Here is a 17627-nt window from a genome sequence, read left to right as displayed (position 1 = left end):
AATTAGTGCAGTCTACCATACTAACAGACTAAAGAAGAAAAATTATATGATCACATCAATTCACAGAAAAATAATTTTGGTCAAATCTAAGAGTTTGTGATAAAAAACTATTAGGATTAGAAGGAAATTACCTCAACTTGTTAAGGAATACATACAAAAAAACCCCTACCCAACTTCACACTTAATTTCAAAGACTGAATAAGATAAGGAAACAAGGCAAAGGTGTCCTTTATTCTCACTCTTAATTCAAAATAGTAATGGAAATACCAGACATAATAACAAAACAAGAAACATATAAAATGCATACAGATTAGAAATGAAGAAATAAAAGTTTCTATCTTTATGAAGATAAAATAATTGTCCATGTAGAAAATGCCAACGCATCTACAAAACATCAAAAAATCCCTGCTAGAGTTAACAAGTGAGTTCAACAAGGTTGTAGGATACAAGAAAAACACACACAAGTTAATGGAATTTCCACGTGCATGAAGATACAGAAAAAAATAAAAACAACATTTATAAACACCCAAGAGAAAACTAAATACTTAGGTATACACTTCATGAAACATGTTAAGTATCCATATGATGGAAATTCTTAAAAATGTTAATGAAAGGACTCAAAGAAGACCTAAACAAATGGACATATTCCATTCATGGATTGTAGGGCTCAAGACACTAAAAGATGGCAGTTTTCTTCAAATCCATATGCAGATTCATTATAATTTCAATAAAAATTCCAGTGACATTATTGTATTTTTAAATTTTCTTCATTTATTTCTTATTTTTTAACTTCTACTTTAAGTTGAGGGGTATATGTGCAGGTTTCTTATATAGGTAAACTTGTGTCATGAGGGTTTGTTGTACAGATTATTTCATTGCCCGGGTATTAGGCACACTACTTATTAGTTATTTTTTCTGATTCTCCTTCTCCTCCCATCTTCCACCCTCCAACAGACCCCAGTGTGTGTTGTTCTCCTATATGTCTCCATGTGTTCTCATCATTTAGCTCCCACTGATAAGTGAGAACATGCAGTATTTGGTTTTCTGTGTCTGTGTTAGTTGGTGAAGGATAGTGGCCTCGAGCTTCATCCACGTCACTAAAAAGGGCATGATCTCATTCTTCTTACGGCTGCATAGCATTTTATGGATATATGTACCACATTTTAAAATCCAGTCTGTCATTGATGGGCATTTATGTTGATTCCATGTCTTTGTTAATGTAAATAGTGCTGCAATGAACATACAAGTCCTTGTGTCTTTGTAATATAATAATTTATATTTCCTTGGGTATATACCTAGTAATGGGATTGCTAGGTTGAAAGGTACTGCTCTCTTTAGGTCTTTGAGGAATCACCATATTGTCTTCCACAATGGCTGAACTAATTTACACTCCCACCAACAGTATATAAACATTCCTTTTTCTCCACAACCTTGCCAGCATCTGTTATTTTTTGACTTTTTAATAATAGCCAATTCAACTGGTGTGAGATGGTATCTCATGTGGTTTTGATTTGTATTTCTCTAATGATCACTGTTGTTGAGCTTTTTTTCTCATATGATTCTTTGCCACATGTACGTCTTCTTTGGAAAAGTGGTCGTTCATATCCTTTGCCCACTTTTTAATGGAATTGTTTATGTTTTTTCTCATAAATTTGTTTAAGTTCTTTATAGATGTTGGATACTAGACCTTTGTCAGGTGCACAGTTTGCAAAAATATTCTCCCATTCTGTAGGGTGTCTGTTCACTCTGTTGATAGCTTCCTTTTTTGTGCTGGGACTCTTTAGTTTAATTAGATTCCACTTGTCAATTTTTGCTTTTGTTGCAATTACTTTTGCCATCTTCATTCTTTGCCCTGTCCTGAGTCGAGAATGACATTGCCTAGGCTGTCTTCCGGGGATTTTATAGTCTTGGGTTTTGCAGTTTATAATGACATATCTTTTAGGCACAGACAAATATATTCTAAAATTTAATATGGAGAGGTGCAGGGTCTAGAATAGCTAAAATAATCTTTACAAAGAATATGTAGGAGGACTCACCCCAACCTAACGATTATGCTTACTATAGAGCTACAGTAATCAAGACAGTGAGTTGCCAGAGGGATAGACACAGATCAATAGAAGGGTGTGGAGAAACCACAAATGTGCTTAACTTGTTTTTGACAAAGGTGCAAAAACAATTAAGTGAAGGAAGGGTAGTCTTTTCAACAAATGGTGTTGGAGCAATTGAATATCCACAGGCAAACAATGAATCTCTACCTAAACCTCACACTTCATACAAAACTTAAATTAAAATGGACCTAAATGTAATAGATAAAATTTAAAAACTAAATATATAAGCATATATATGTAAATAATATATAAAACACATTCAGCAATGACTATAGTAATTGGGGAAATCTTAGCAAACTCAGTGAATTGTACAATATTACTATCCTGGTTGTGAACCTATACTATTATTTTGCAAGATGTTACCATTGAGAGAAACTGGGTAAAGGATACAGAGGATCTCTCAGTATTATTAAAACTGCACATGAATCTGTAATTATCTCAATAAGAATGTCAATTAAAAATATTGGCCCTGAACTGGCAAAACCAATAGCGCCTTGGCAGAGAAAAGTGAGAAGCTACCGTATAGAAAGGCTTCCAATAAGAAGCCCCTTCACACTCTTAGCTCATGAAAACAACACTGTCTTGGGTCATTCAAGCTGCTATAACAAAATGCCTTCCACTGGGTGACTTATAAACAACAGAAGTTTATTTCTCATAATTCTACTGTCTAAGAAGCTCAAGAACAATGCTCTGGCATTGTTGTGTCTGTGAGGGCCTGCTTTCTAGTTCACAGAAGGCATCTTCTAGCCATGTCCTCACATGGCAGAAGTGGGGATCTAGCTCTCTGGGGTCTCTTCCCTAAGAGCATAACCCCATTCATGACAGCTCCATAACACTGCTGAAAAGGACTGTATGTTTAAAATTTTAAGGCTTATGAGAAAATCAACCACTACAAAAGAATGGCAGAAGGTGAAATACATGTGAGGTTCACATACAATTATTCAAGATGGAAGAATTTGAAAAAAACCTGTCAAACTTGTCTGTCTGAAATTTTTTAGGAAATGGTGGGAAGAAAATAAGCCATAAATCGATGACAAGAATATTCTGGAAAAATATAAGGAGGATTGAAAAAAGAACTAATTAGAAATTATAGCTATAAAAGTATATCTAATAAAATAAAGAATTGTGTGAAGAGGTTAAACTAGTCGACCAAAAAGAACTCAAGATAAATTTAATGACTAGATGAGAGAGATGAGGAAATGGATCAGAATGTAGTACAGAAAGATAAGGACATGGAAAGTGTAAAAACAAACAAAAAAATTAAGAGATGATAAAAGCTGTAATTAAAGAACAGAAAGAAGACAATGGACTCAAGACACTGGTAGATTTTAGAGACTGATTACGAAAGATATGTGGGAATTGTGAGAGAGGGGACTGACAATGGGTGTAAGATCTTTATTTTGGAAGACATTGGGAATTTGAGGTATCCGCAGAAAATTTCAGTATGGTGCACAGTATTCAGTTATGTTTATGAACCTGGGCTTCGGGGCAAGCAACACACTGGAAAGACCTAGTTTTACAGAGAAGAAAACTAAAGCCCAGAAATGTGGTGGAAACTTTCCTGAAGTGGAGGAGCAGAAATTTACACCTACATGTTAGAAGGATTGACAGACAACCAACTCAAGCTGAGTGTGGAGCAGATAAAAATCCGTATTAAGAGTTAAAAGCATTTGTTTTTTCCCAGACTTTTTTTTTTTTTTTTTTTTGAGACGGAGTTTCACTCTGTCGCCGGGGCTGGAGTGCAGTGGCCGGATCTCAGCTCACTGCAAGCTCCGCCTCCCGGGTTCACGCCATTCTCCTGCCTCAGCCTCCCGAGTAGCTGGGACTACAGGCGCCCGCCACCTCGCCCGGCTAGTTTTTTGTATTTTTTAGTAGAGACGGGGTTTCACCGTGTTAGCCAGGATGGTCTCGATCTCCTGACCTTGTGATCCGCCCGTCTCGGCCTCCCAAAGTGCTGGGATTACAGGCTTGAGCCACCGCGCCCGGCCATTTTCCCAGACTTTTTAAGAGGACCATATGATAAGGTTAAGCCTAATAGTTCAGTTACATAAAAGCTTTTGATACACTGCAATAAATGAGCATCTTACCCTGAAAAGTAGCTCATTAAAGTATAATTATTTTTAGAGAATAAATGAAATAAATTAGCTGCTTTGGAGGTAGTTACTAGGTTATTCTTGATAAGAGTAAGGAGCAAATTGCTAGAGTTAATGCTGGTTGATTTTAGGGAGGTGATTACTGGTCAATATAATTTCTTTTTCAGTATTACTCAAACAGAATGAGCATTTTTGCAAGTAATATCTGTTGAGCTTTAAGCATTAATGAATGAAAAGGATATGTTTACTCATTTATACATTAATATGCTGGGTCAGTGTCAATATATTTAGAACTTTACTATTAATTTACTTCCATTTACTAGATTTTCTGTTTTGTAGGGCAAAATCATAGTAGATAATGGTATAGGAATCTATCTAAAATGATGGGACTGGAGATTGTAATGTATAGATTAGTCAGATTAGCAGGATTGGAACATATATACAATAAATTTGCTTAGGAGCTTGTTAAAATATACTGAGAGTTGAAACCCTACTGCAAATCATGTGTACTCAAACCTTCTGTTTCAGAAGATGCTTGAGCAGTGAGGGAAATGGTTAAGAATTCTGGTTTTGTGGTCAAACACATTTGCTTTGTTGAGCAGTAGCTGTGAGGTTTTGAGACAATTAAGACGCCTCTCCGTGCCTTCATGGGTAAGTGGATGACAATAACAGGACCTATATCGAAGGATAATAATGAAGATTAAATTAACTGTAGCCTGTGATGTACGATGCCTAATAGGCAGTTAGTACTCCAAAAAGTTTTAGGTTTTATTAGAATTTGACATTGCTTTGGTGTTATCATTACATAATCAACCACCAATCTATGTATGAGAAAGCCTTGATATGGAAATCTTCTGATAGTTTTCTGTATGTGGTTTGTATATTTTTTATTACTTATTGATTGATTGATTTTTTTTTTTTCAAGACGGAGTCTTGCTCTGTTGCCCAGGCTGGAGTGCAGTGGCATGATCTCGGCTCACTGCAACCTCCGCCTCCTGGGTTCAAGCAATTCTCCTGCCTCAGCCTCCCGAGTAGCTGTGTAATCCTTATGCCAGTAATACCATGAGGTTGTTGTGACAACTAAAATAAACAAAATGCATAGCTGGTGAATTCAGACATCAAGGTCCTGTCCTCTGTCCACTAATACATGAAGAATGGCAGAGTCTAGTGCAAAAAGAGTGTTGTAGAAAAGAGAAGAGTTTGTGACTCATTTATTTATTCAGTCACTCATTTAACAGGCATGATTAAATGTGTGGATTGTAGAGTATATGTTGTTAAAATAAGCACGTGCCACCACCCCGAACTTATTTTTGTATTTTTAGTAGAGATGGGGTTTCACCATGTTGGCCAGGCTGGTCTCGAACTCCTGACCTCGTGATCTGCCTGCCTCAGCCTCCCAAAGTGCTGGGATTACTGGCATAAGCCACGGCACCCAGTCTGGTTTGTATTAAAGCACAAACTTTAATGATAGAGGCTTTGTAAAATTAGAAAAGGAGACAGGCATTTATATTGAGCAACTGTGTTACAGACACTGTGTAAAAAACTTGCACCCGTATATTATTTCATTTAATCTGTCCAACAGCCTTGTAGAATAGCAATTATTCTTCTCGTTTCAAAGTTAAGATAAGCAAAATTCTATGTTTTAAGAGTCTCAGAGATAGTGACAGAGCATTTTCAAATCCCCAGTCCCTCATTTTTACATCCTTGTTTCACACCATTACCCTCATTTTACATCACATTTTACATAGAAAATGTGAGTAAGCCATAATATTGATTGAAAGGAGATGATTTTTTTTCTCTTCTTGGTGCTTCAGATAATGTAGTTGACTGAAGTAGTACATGCCCTAATCCTTTGCTCCTTCTCTTTTGTATATAACTGTGCTGGAATTAAGTTGTGAAATAATTATGGTTTTCATACTTTCCGGTAATGTCTGAAAAATTACTAATATATAGATTGTGAGGTCTGAACTGATAAAATTATAAAGAGAGAGAGAAAGATAGAGAAGAAGACAGCAGGATAAATATAGATATAGCTATTAAAAACAATAAGAACCAGTCAGATTTGACCACAAATGGATAAAGACTAATGCTGCCAAGAATCATAGAGATTTGACATTTGTATCGCCTTCAGAATGTGTTTCTAAATTTTAGCAACACGGAGAAAATTAGACTAGAAGGAAGTTGTAACAAATAGAAAAATGACCCCATTCTTTACATATTCTCAAACGTTTTTATGCACAAAACGGGTATATTATCACACATAGGAAAAACTTACAAATACTTGTATGTATTTAAATATATCAGTGGACTTTTAAAAATAAACATGTCTTGAAAGCAGGCATTTCATGTTAATGATATTAAAGGAGTTTATATTGAGTTTGGGACAAAAGATAAATTATTCCATATTTAAATCTTTGGATGATGGATCAGAATTTTTTTGCTGTTTTCTTGAATTTATATAGTTTAGATATTTTTGGTTTAGAGTTTGTTTATGCAGGTTCAAAAATTTGATCAAGTTTTAGTTTTAAGAAAGCTGGAGTTTGAATTCCAGGCTTAGAGCTCCCTCTTCTGCTTACTGGTAGATATGGGAAATCCTGGGTTTTTATCAATGGATTCTAAGATTATGTCAAAATTCCTACATCCATATTTTTCAATTAACTTTCTGAAACATAGCTGTAATTTATTACTTTTGATAGTTAGTGATTAACCAGTTTACCTGAAAAAATGTGTGATAACCAGGGACCAGAAACCTCTAAAAAATACTTATATTTAGGAGAAATGTATGTACCAGAAACCTCTAAAAAAATGTTTATATTTAGGAGACAAAATTGTAGGGGTCAAATGGAAACGTCATAAGGACAGAAGAAAGAAGGAAAGTAATGTTATTAGGTAGTTATATTTTAAGCAAAGTACTATGTATTCCCAGCCATTATCTCAAAGAGTTTAATGATTGCTGGTTTGACAAATGAGAGAATTGAGGTACAAAGAGTTTAAGTGACTTTCCCAAGCTCATGAAGCTGGTGAATTCAGACATCAAGGTCCTGTCCTCTGTCCACTAATACATGAAGAATGGCAGAGTCAAGTGCAAAAAGAGTGTTGTAGAAAAGAGAAGAGTTTGTGACTCATTTATTTATTCAGTCACTCATTTAACAGGCATGATTAAATGTGTGGATTGTAGAGTATATATTGTTATAATAAATAGATTCTAATCTGTAATATTTTAATGGGGAAATAGACTGAGTTATAAATACTGTTAGATGATACATAATCTCTTCATTGTTATAAGTACTAAGATTGTGTTCTTATTTGTGTTTTTCAAGGTCAAAAGAGAGGAAAAGAAACAGAAAGACTGATTTTTGTTTAGTGTAGACTATGTGCTAAGTGTTTATATATTTTTATTAGTTGTCACAACAACCTCACGGTATTAGGCACTTACTTTTTTCCTTCTTCCTTTTTAAAAATTAATAGATGTTATTTCTTGGAGCGATTTTGGGTTCACAGCAAAATTGAGCTGAAGGTATATGTGTGTGTGTATATATATATATATATATACACACATATATATATATATATACTCCCTCCCGCTACATATGTACAATCTTTCCCACTATCAACATCCTCCACCTAAATGGTACATTTGTTATGACTGATGAACCTACATTGACTCATAATCACTGGAAGTGCGTAGTTTACATTAGTGTTCACTCTTGGTATTTTACATTCTACGTGGCTGGCCAAATTTATAAGAACGTGTAATTACTATTATGGTATCATTCAGAGTAGTTTCACTGTCCTAAAAAATCCATGTGCTCTGCCTACTCATTGTTTCCTGGCTTTTAATCCCTGGCAACCACTGATGTTTTTACTATCTCCATAGTTTCATCTTTCCCCAGAATGTCATATATTTGGATTCATACAGCATGTAGCTCTTTCAGATTGGTTTCTTTCACTGAGTAATATGAATTTAAGTTTCTTCCATGTCTTCTTATGGCTTGATACCTCATTTCTTTTTAATGATGAATAATCTTCTGTTGTCTGGATGTACCAAAGTTTACCCACCCATCTACTGAAGGACATCTTAGTTGTTTCTAAGTTTTGGCAATTATGAATGAAGCTACTATAAACATCAATGTGCATATTTTTATAAGGAGGTAAGTTTTCCATTTATTTGGGTAAATACCAAAGGGCACAATTGCTGGATCTCCAGGTAAAATTGTGTTTACTTTTGCAAGAAACTGTCAAACTGTTTTCCAAAGTGACTGCACCATTTTGCATCCCCATCAGCAATGAATGAGAGCTCCTGTTGTTCCACATCCTTACCCGCATTTAGTGTTGTCAGTGTAGGCACCGGTTTTTAATTATCCTGATACGATGGCCATACATCCTGGCTTGCCTCTCTCTCACAGTATCGGTTAATCCTGTCATGCTGGTTTAGTTATTAACAGTACCCCTCTCCCCTATTTCACTCTTTGAAGAATCTTGATTCAGAAAACGTGTTATATGTCCTTCTAATTATCCATACATTAAACTTGTGAAAACTAAGGTCCAGAGAAGTTAAGCAACTTGCCCAAGGTGACCGGTTTGTAAACTGCCAAGTACTGGGACTGGGAGAAAATTCTGCCTGACCCTAAAGCCCATACTCTTCCCACTGTGCCAAGGTTGTGTCTGTCTGCAACATCTCCCAAATGTCTTCAGGGCCTTTCTGACTCTTCCTTGCCAATTGAGAGATATGATTCATTGGTTATTGTTTATCTTTTAGACTTTATAAGATAGTCATACCTGTGATTCAACATTCCACATAAAATACAATTCAATTTTCAAAATGAAACAGAGGTCTTGTTGACACAACTACTTATGAATGCTAACAGCTTTAAATGGCTGCATTGGTTGCTTTGTGTATTGATCACCATACAATACTTTACTAGGTCATATCAAAAGGCTCTTATGATATTGATAGACCTTATTTTCTTTGTGTAGTTTTTTTTGTGTGTGTAAGCTTTTCCTGTAAGGCTCTGTCAGATGACAGTGTTAACTTTGTTGAATAATAATTTTGCAAATGATTATTCTGGTAAAATGGTGACATTGTCAGAGACAAGAGAGTCTTTTGTATTAAAACTTTCAACGGTGGAGTCATCAACTGTATAAATCCTCAAAATGTATCTTCCGGAACATTTTACACAGGCAAAACATGCCATATGAACACAAGGTCAGCATGGGTTAAAGCCAAAATGTGAAATGCATAGCAATATCACCCTGGGGGAAGAACTTATAAAAAGGCAGCCTAGGGGGTATATAGGAAGGATGTGCCTAAAGGGAAGTGGTTTTACCCCCTTTTTCTTAAGGATAGTGGTGGACTCTGAACAGCTGGAGAGTAAGATACTGTCCTTGATAAAACACATTCACTTTAATGTGACTTAAAACATGTCTTCCTCCATGAGTATTTGAATTTTAAAAAATGATAAGGTAGACAGAAATCTCTGCATTAGTTGACAGCCTAGACAAGGATACATACAACAGTAAGGGGTCTGTCTGGAAAGGCTCAATTCAAAGTTTATCTACTCACAATTTGTAAGACACCTACCAGGACAGTGGTATGGATTTTGCTGGGTTTAAAGAAACATTGTGAATGATGTTTTTAAAAAGCTGTTTTCTTCCTGGGCTTTGTTTCTGATATAAAAAAAATCCAAATTGTATATTCTTTTACTTCTCTCTCTCAGCTTAAAATAATATATACATAACAAAACTATGTCATAAACTTTCTTACTTTTGTGTCTATGTAGTGAGAAAAGAATTTTTGTGTGTGTGGACAATGAGGGAGAAGGAAAGAGAAATATTTAAAAATCAGCACTTTCTACAGAGAAAAACTATCCTAAAATCTCGCAGAAGCACTTCCACAAAGTCAGCTGGCTGAGAACCTGTCCAATTTTTGCAAAATCCAATTGGAAGAATTCTTTACCATTTTCTCAGTATCTTCTTTCTCATGTTGCTTGTTAGGGATTGCCAAAATGTATTCCAATGTACATTACCAGAACCTTCCCTTTATTTTTCTACTTACAGGTCCTTGTCTGTGGCTTTTTAATAGCCCATAATCAGGTGAATTGTTTATGCTGCAGTTAAGAGAAGAAGGCCTTATGCTGGAGGCACCCTGGTGTGTTGCCATGGAAATGCCATGATCACTAATTCAGCATTAGGATTTTTGGTCACACTATGGAAATGAGCATAGAGAGAAGGCAGGTTTGGATTTTCTTTAAAATGATCCAAAATAACCTCAGTTATACTTGTCCCTTGCTTATGCAACAGACATGTTCTTTGACAAGTTATTTTTTAAATATATAACTTTAAAAATAAAATCCTTTTAGAGATGTTTTAAAGTAGCTTGATAGCTATCATTGGCTGGAAACAAACAATAGGAAGATTTTTGTTGTTGCTATTGTTTTTAGTGATAACAATACCTATCACCTGGTTATACTATTTTTTGGAAAATTAAATTTGATAATATATGAAATTTATCATGCCAGCATGGCACTTCACAGTACAGTAGGCAGATTTCTAAAGTTGTCCATCCAAGATTTCCATCCCCTGGTTATTCAACCAAATACTAATCTAGACATTGTCCTGAAAGTCTCTATACATGTGATTAAGGTCACTAATCAGCTGACTCTAATTGGGCCCGCTGTAATCATATGAGCCCTCAAAGGTAGAAAATGGAGGCAGAAACATTAGAGATATGGCAGATGGGGAAGTCAGAGGGAGTCGAAGCATGTGAAAGACTTGGTCCAATGTTGCTGTGAGCCAAGGAATGTGGGCAGTAACCTGTTCTCAACCTGAAGCTGAGAACAACCCCTGGCCTATAGTTAGCAAGAAAATAAGTGCCCCAGTCCTACAACTGCATGTAATCAATTCTGCCAAAGTGGAATCAGGTTCATCTTCAGAGATTCCAGAAAGGAGTCCAGCCCTGTGGATGTCTTGATTTCAGTCTCGCGGGACCCAGAGAAACTATCCAAGTGTAGGATTTCTGACTTACAGAACAGTGAGATAATAAACCTGTGTTGTTTTAAGGAGCTAAATTCGTAGTTATTTCTTACGGCAGCACTAGAAAACTAAAAGAGGCACCAAGCAATGACCAATAGATATTTTTGTTTCTTTCTGCTTTCCCTGTCACCCATTCACTGCTTCATCATGGCCTCCTCCCTTATCAGTAACCCTAGCTTTCTTTGCATGTGTGTGTGTCTGGGTGTTACTCATACACTTAAAATCAGAGGAAGTGAGAGAGAGAGAAGCTTCACTCTCTGTTTAGAGTCTTACTTTGTCCCTGCTCTCCTTAGAGTGCTCATTAGTCCCACAGACCTTCTTCTTCTCCCCTTGTCTTGTGTATCCTTTTTCCTATTTCCCCAGTAGTCTCAAGGTGGTAGGCTGTGGTACCTGAGAGTATGAACAAGATTATTTGGGGGGTGGGAAAATAATATTCCACTCATTTCTTCACACACACACACACACACACCCTTGTACCTTATTCTTAAGTAAAGGCAGATTTCAACAAAAACAAAGATAGAAAAAAGTTGAAAGTGTTTGACTTAATCCATTTCTGCTGCTATGCAAAACACTGTAGAGCAGGTAATTTATAAAGCATAAAAATTTATTTCTCACCGTTCTGGAGGCTGTGGTGTAGTGTCCAAGGTGCTGGCAGATTTAGGGTCTAGTAACTGCCCACTCTCTGCTTCCCACATGGTGCCTTTTGGCCGCATCCTCCCAAAGAAATGAACATCGTGTTCTTACATCGCAGGAGGGACCAAAGGGCCAGGTCACTCTCTGAAGCCTCTTTTAAAAGGGCATTAATTCACGAGGGTGGAGCCCTCATAAGTTAATCACTTCTCAAAAAAGTCCATCCTCTTAATTCCATCACAATGGGGATTAAGTTTCAACTTGACCTTTGGAGGAACACAACATCCAGACCACAGCAGGAATAGGCTTGTTTTTAAATGTAGTGCTTGCTTGTTTTTGTAAAACATTGTGGAGGTGATTGAGAAGGTAGTAATCATGAGTTTGTGAGAAGGATGGAAATCTATGGATATCCTCTTTAAGGTCAGAGTCATTACTGCCAAGATTCTACACTTATCATCAGTGTTTCCTCATCTTAATAGGTTGATGGCCACTATGGTAAGTGCCTAGCTCAATCACAATTCCATAAAATAGAAGACATACCCCCAAGTCAAATTCATTCCTCAGATAAAGACATTGGATGATAGAAGGATGTGGTTTGTTTAAGGTTAAGTGACATAAAATATCATTTTCTTCCCAAAAGTGAATTCAAGGGAAAAGGGCATGAAATCTGTCAGGAGAATGAGACAGACTGACGTTTTCCTTCTAGGACCTTAGAGGAGGTCTGAGTGTCAGGGAATCTCTAGACATTAAACTAATCTGTCTTAGTCACGTGTGCTCTTCAGCATAGTTAGCTGCTCAGGCTTAGGTAAGAAGAGTTTTCATGACAAACATGAGAACGAGAGTCTTGGGAGTAGAGGGCATTTGCAAAACGGAAAAATCTGCTTTCTTCTATGACCAGCTTAGACTTCATAATTACGCACCATGAAGTCTAAGCTGGTCATAGAAGAAAGCAGATTCTCATGCTAGAAATGATTTTTTTTGAGGTAATGATATTTCACATTTGACATATGAAAGGCAATTAAAAGGCATCAATGTATAGTTTGAGAATGTGTAGCTTAGAAGGAAGTCAAGAATTTCCTGTAACTGGATTTCTTGTCATCATTATTTTTGATACTAAAAATACTTCCCAAGTGTACCGAGCTTTAGAGTTTATAAAAATATTTATTTACAAAATCTTATTTCTCACAAGATACTATGAGTTAGATATCATTATTATTTCCATATTACAAATGAAAAACGCTGTGTCTCAAATAGTTAAATCACTTGCCAAAGGGCACTCCTTAAGAAGCAATGAAGACAAGATTCACACTTATGTGTTTTTTTTTTTTGTCTGTTTGTTTTTTGAGGCAGAGTCTTGCTCTGTTGCCCAGGCTGGAGTGCAGTGTGGCATGATCTTGGCTCACTGCAACCTCCGCCTCCCAGGTTCAAGCAATTCTCTGCCTCAGCCTCCCGAGTAGCTGGGATTACAGGTGCTTGTCACCACACCTGGCTTATTTATTTATTTGTATTTTTAGTAGAGACAGGGTTTCACCATCTTGTTCAGAATGGTCTTGAACTCCTCATCTCATGATCCACCTGCCTTGGCCTCCCAAAGTGCTGGGATTACAGAAGTGAGCCACTGTGCCCAGCCCACACTTACGTTTTGTAACTCCAAAGTGGTTGATGTTTTCTAGCAAGCTCTCAACTGCCCCCATAAAGGTCCTTGCCAGGGACTAGTATACAGTTGTTTCCCCCCCAATAATTGTTTTTATTGGAGTAAAATATACATAAGATTTGCCATATTAATCATTTTAAGTGTGCGGTTCAATGGTATTAAATACATTCATCTTGTTATGCAGTCATCACTGTCATCCATCTTCAGAACTCTTTTTTTTTGTTTTTTTTTTTGTTTTTTTTTGAGATGGAGTCTTGCTCATCACGCAGGCTGGAGTGCAGTGGCGTGATCTCGGCTCACTGCAAGCTCCGCCTCCCGGGTTCACGCCATTCTCCTGTCTCAGCCTCCCGAGTAGCTGGGACTACAGGGGCCTGCCAACGCGCCCGGCTAATTTTTTGTATTTTTAGCAGAGACGGGGTTTCACTGTCTTACCCAGGATGGCTCGATCTCTTGACCTTGTGATCCACCTGCCTCTGCCTCCCAAAGTGCTGGGATTACAGGCGTGAGCCACCGCGCCCGGCCACTTTTTATCTTACAAAACTGAAACTCTAAACCCATCAAACAATGACTTCTCCATCTCCTTTTCCCCAGGTCCTGGTAAACACCATTTCATTTTTTGTCTCAGTTCATTTGACATACTTTATAAAAGTGGAATTATATGGGATTTGTCTCTTTGTGACTATCCACTTTTTAAAATTTGAAATAAGAATTCTAGGAATCTTGCAGCTCAAGATTAGCCAAATGATGTTCCCCTCCTACTGCCCCCGATTCCTAACTTATTAAGTGATATGGTTTGGCTCTGCGTCCCCACCGAAATCTCATCTTGAATTGTACTCCGGTAATTCCCATGTGTTGTGTGTGGGAACCGGTGGGAGATAATTGAAATAAGGGGGTGGTTTCCCCCATACCATTCTTATGGTATTAAATAAGTCTCATGAGATCTGAGGGTCTTTTTAAGGGGTTTCTGCTTTTACTTCCTCCTTATTGTCTTCTTTTGTCTGCTGCCATGTGACATGTGCCTTTCACCTTCCGCCATGATTGTGAGGCCTCCCCAGCAACATGGAGCTGTTAGTTCAATAAACCTCTCTCTTTTGTAAAGTGCCTAGTCTTGGGTATGTCTTTACTAGCAGCATGAAAATGAACTAATACAGTAAATCGGTACCTGCAGAGTAGGGTGCTGCTGAAAAGATACCTGAAAATATGGAAGTGACTTTGGAACTGGGTAACAGGCAGAGGTTGGAACAGTTTGGAGGGCTCAGAAGAAGACATTGAAATGTGGTAAAGTTTGAAACTTCCTACAGACTTGTTGAATGACTTTGACCAAAATGCTGATAATCATGTGGACAATGAAATCCAGGCCGAGGTAGTTTCAGATGGAGATGAGGATCTTCTTGGGAACCGGAGCAAAGGTGACTCTTGTTATGTTTTAGCAAAGAGACTGGTGGCATTTTGCTCCTTCCATAGAGGTTTGTGAAACTTTGAACTTGAGAGAGATGATTTAGGGTATCTGGCGGAAGAGATTTTTAAGCAGCAAAGCATTCAAGATGTGACTTGGGTGCCTTTTTACAAGGGGAGTAGAGCATAAAAGTTCAGAAAATTTGCAGCCTGACAATGGGATAGAAAAGAAAATCCCATTTTTTGAGGAAAAATTCAAGCCAGCTGCAGAAGTTTGTATAAGTAATGTGAGGCCGAATGTTAATTCCCAAGACAATGGGGAAAATATCTCCAGGGCATGTCAGAGGTGTTCCAGCAGCCCCTGCAATCACAGGCCCAGAGGTCCAGGAGGGAAAAGTGGTTTCCTGGGCCACGTCTAGGGACTTTGTGCCCTGCATCTCAGCTGCTCCCGCTGTGGCTAAAAGGGACCAACATAGAGCTCAAGCTGTGACTTCAGAGGGTGCAAGCCCCAAGCCTTGGCATTGTCCATGTGGTGTTGAGCCTGCAAGTGCACCGAAGTCGAGAATTAGGGTTTGGGAACCTCTGCCTAGATTTCAGATACATGGAAACAACTAGTTGCCCAGGCAGAAGTTTGCCTGTACTCCCATCGTATCTAGGAAGTAACTAACGTGTTTTGATTTTACAGGCTCATAGATGGAAGGGACTTGCTTTGTCTTGGATGAGACTTTGGACTGTGGACTTTTGAGTTAATGCTGAAATGAGTTAAGACTTTGGGGGACTCTTTGGAAGACATGATTGTTTTTGAAATATGACGACATGAGATTTTGGAGGGACTGGGGCAGAATGATGTGGTTTGACTCTGTGTCCCCACCCAAATCTCATCTTGAATTGTACTTCCACATGTTGTGGGAGGGACCTGGTGGGAGATAATTGAATCATGGGGGCAGTTTTCCCCATACTGTTCTCTTGGTAGTAAATAAGTCTCATAGATCTGATGGTTTTTTAAGGGGTTTCTGCTTTTGCTTCCTCCTCATTCTCTTCTCTTGCCTGCTGCCATGTGAAATGTGCCTTTCACCTTCTGCCATGATTGTGAGCCCTCTCCAGTGACATGGAACTGTGAGTCCAATAAACCTCTCTCTTTTGTAAATTGCTCAGTCTTGGGTATGTCTGTATCAACAGCATGAAAATGGACTAATACACAAAAGTGATGTTCTCCTCATTACTCTGAGTGACTTACTTACAGACTTCATTCTCCTTTCTGCAGGCTCTGTTAGGTTGAAGATCCTAGTTTCTGGAGGATGGATGATGAAGTATGTTTCCAGTAAGGGATACCCTAGGTGGTCCATTGAACCTGAAACTATATGCTGCCATTTGGTCACTTGGAGATTCTCATGCCAAAGGACCAGCAGGTAAAGAAAGGGCTACTATACTAGAAAGGGTAATTAACCCAATTTTATTTCAAGAAGCAATAGAGTCAGTTACATAATGGAAGAAGGAAGGCTTATGTCTAGATTTTGAGAGATTCCCTGGAGTGTCTCTTCATAATTCCAGGTCTGCTGATAACAATCATGGGCAGTTGCAGCAACCAAGTCCTGGCAAAGACCAAACAATCAAGGGCATAGACTCCTCAGTAGTGAAGATCTGGGTCATCCTGACAAACAAGCACCTTAGATGAGCTAAAGATGAGGGAGATGTGAGGGAAATCCAGAAGGGGCTAGGGAGGAAGGAGATGATGAATATTACTTACAGTCAGATTGTGACCAGCAACCTTTTAAGGAATCTATGACAGAGTGGACTCAGTATGGTGCATGGGCACATCTGAGGAGTGCAAGGACTGTATTATAGCAGAGGCCTTTGCTGCCCCTCACCACATCTCTTTGGTCTACCTGAGAGTTTCAGTCATTGCCTATGGGCAGTTCTGTGTGAGCTCGGACTCAACTTGTGCTGGCAGCTGTTCCATCTTAATATGCTGCATACCTTTGAACTTTTAGGGTATTCTCCAATGCCAGAGTAACCTACTTGGCCCATGAGTTCAGTGCAGCTCAAAAGTGCAGGGGGAATTAGAACCCCCAGAGACAATGCTCATCCAAAAGTCAGTGACAGGAACCAGTGAATGAATTCTTCAGTTTCCAATTCTGCATGTGGCAATTTGGAGAGAGATTCTCAGAAGATTATCATAAGAATCATCAAGTCCCAACTCCCTACAGCTCTTGTCCCTTCCCTACTCTCCAAGATCAGCTCCTCATAAAGCTACCTGCTTCCGAGCCCCACCGAGCCCTTGAACTGTTTTAGAAAGCAAATGTAGCAGAAGTGTGTTTTCAGTATTGATGTGGATTGGAATCCACTAAGAAGATGAATTTGAGAGATAACTCCAATTTTCACATTTAACTTTCTGTATGGATCTTTAAAAATTTATGACTTAAAAATTAACTTTGGGGAAGGTCTTTGGTGTAAAAACAACTTGTTTTAGTTATCTCAATATTATCTAGTACCGTTTACAGTTGCAAAATAAAGGACTGTAAAGTTGTGCAGTCCTTTTACATTTTTTCTGGGTCACATAATGCAACATTCAAAGCATGTATGCATATGCCACTCATGATAAGCTGATTACTTATCACATGTTAAGTAACCATTTTTTACTGGGCATTTTCTCACAATTACCTTATAAACTGGGAAGATGTCATTAACTTCTAGACTTGTTTCTTCCGAAGTTAA

General features: G+C 38.0%; 1 long non-coding RNA gene across 3 annotated transcripts in view; it reads left to right on the top strand.

Moving 5' to 3' along the window:
- LOC115897005 overlaps positions 1–17627 on the top strand; it is a 76872-nt gene that overhangs the window by 19923 nt on the left and 39322 nt on the right. For all 3 annotated transcript variants that reach the window (XR_004056972.1, XR_004056971.1, XR_004056973.1), the window contains one exon: positions 16177–16321. This is a non-coding gene — a long non-coding RNA (uncharacterized LOC115897005). The remainder of the gene's footprint in view (positions 1–16176; positions 16322–17627) is intronic.

The sequence above is a fragment of the Rhinopithecus roxellana genome, chromosome 4, assembly GCF_007565055.1.
Source record: "Rhinopithecus roxellana isolate Shanxi Qingling chromosome 4, ASM756505v1, whole genome shotgun sequence".
In the NCBI taxonomy this organism is placed as follows: domain Eukaryota; kingdom Metazoa; phylum Chordata; class Mammalia; order Primates; family Cercopithecidae; genus Rhinopithecus; species Rhinopithecus roxellana.
The sequence above is the reverse complement of the archived record's forward strand: the minus strand, read 5'-3'. Positions and strand labels throughout refer to the sequence as shown.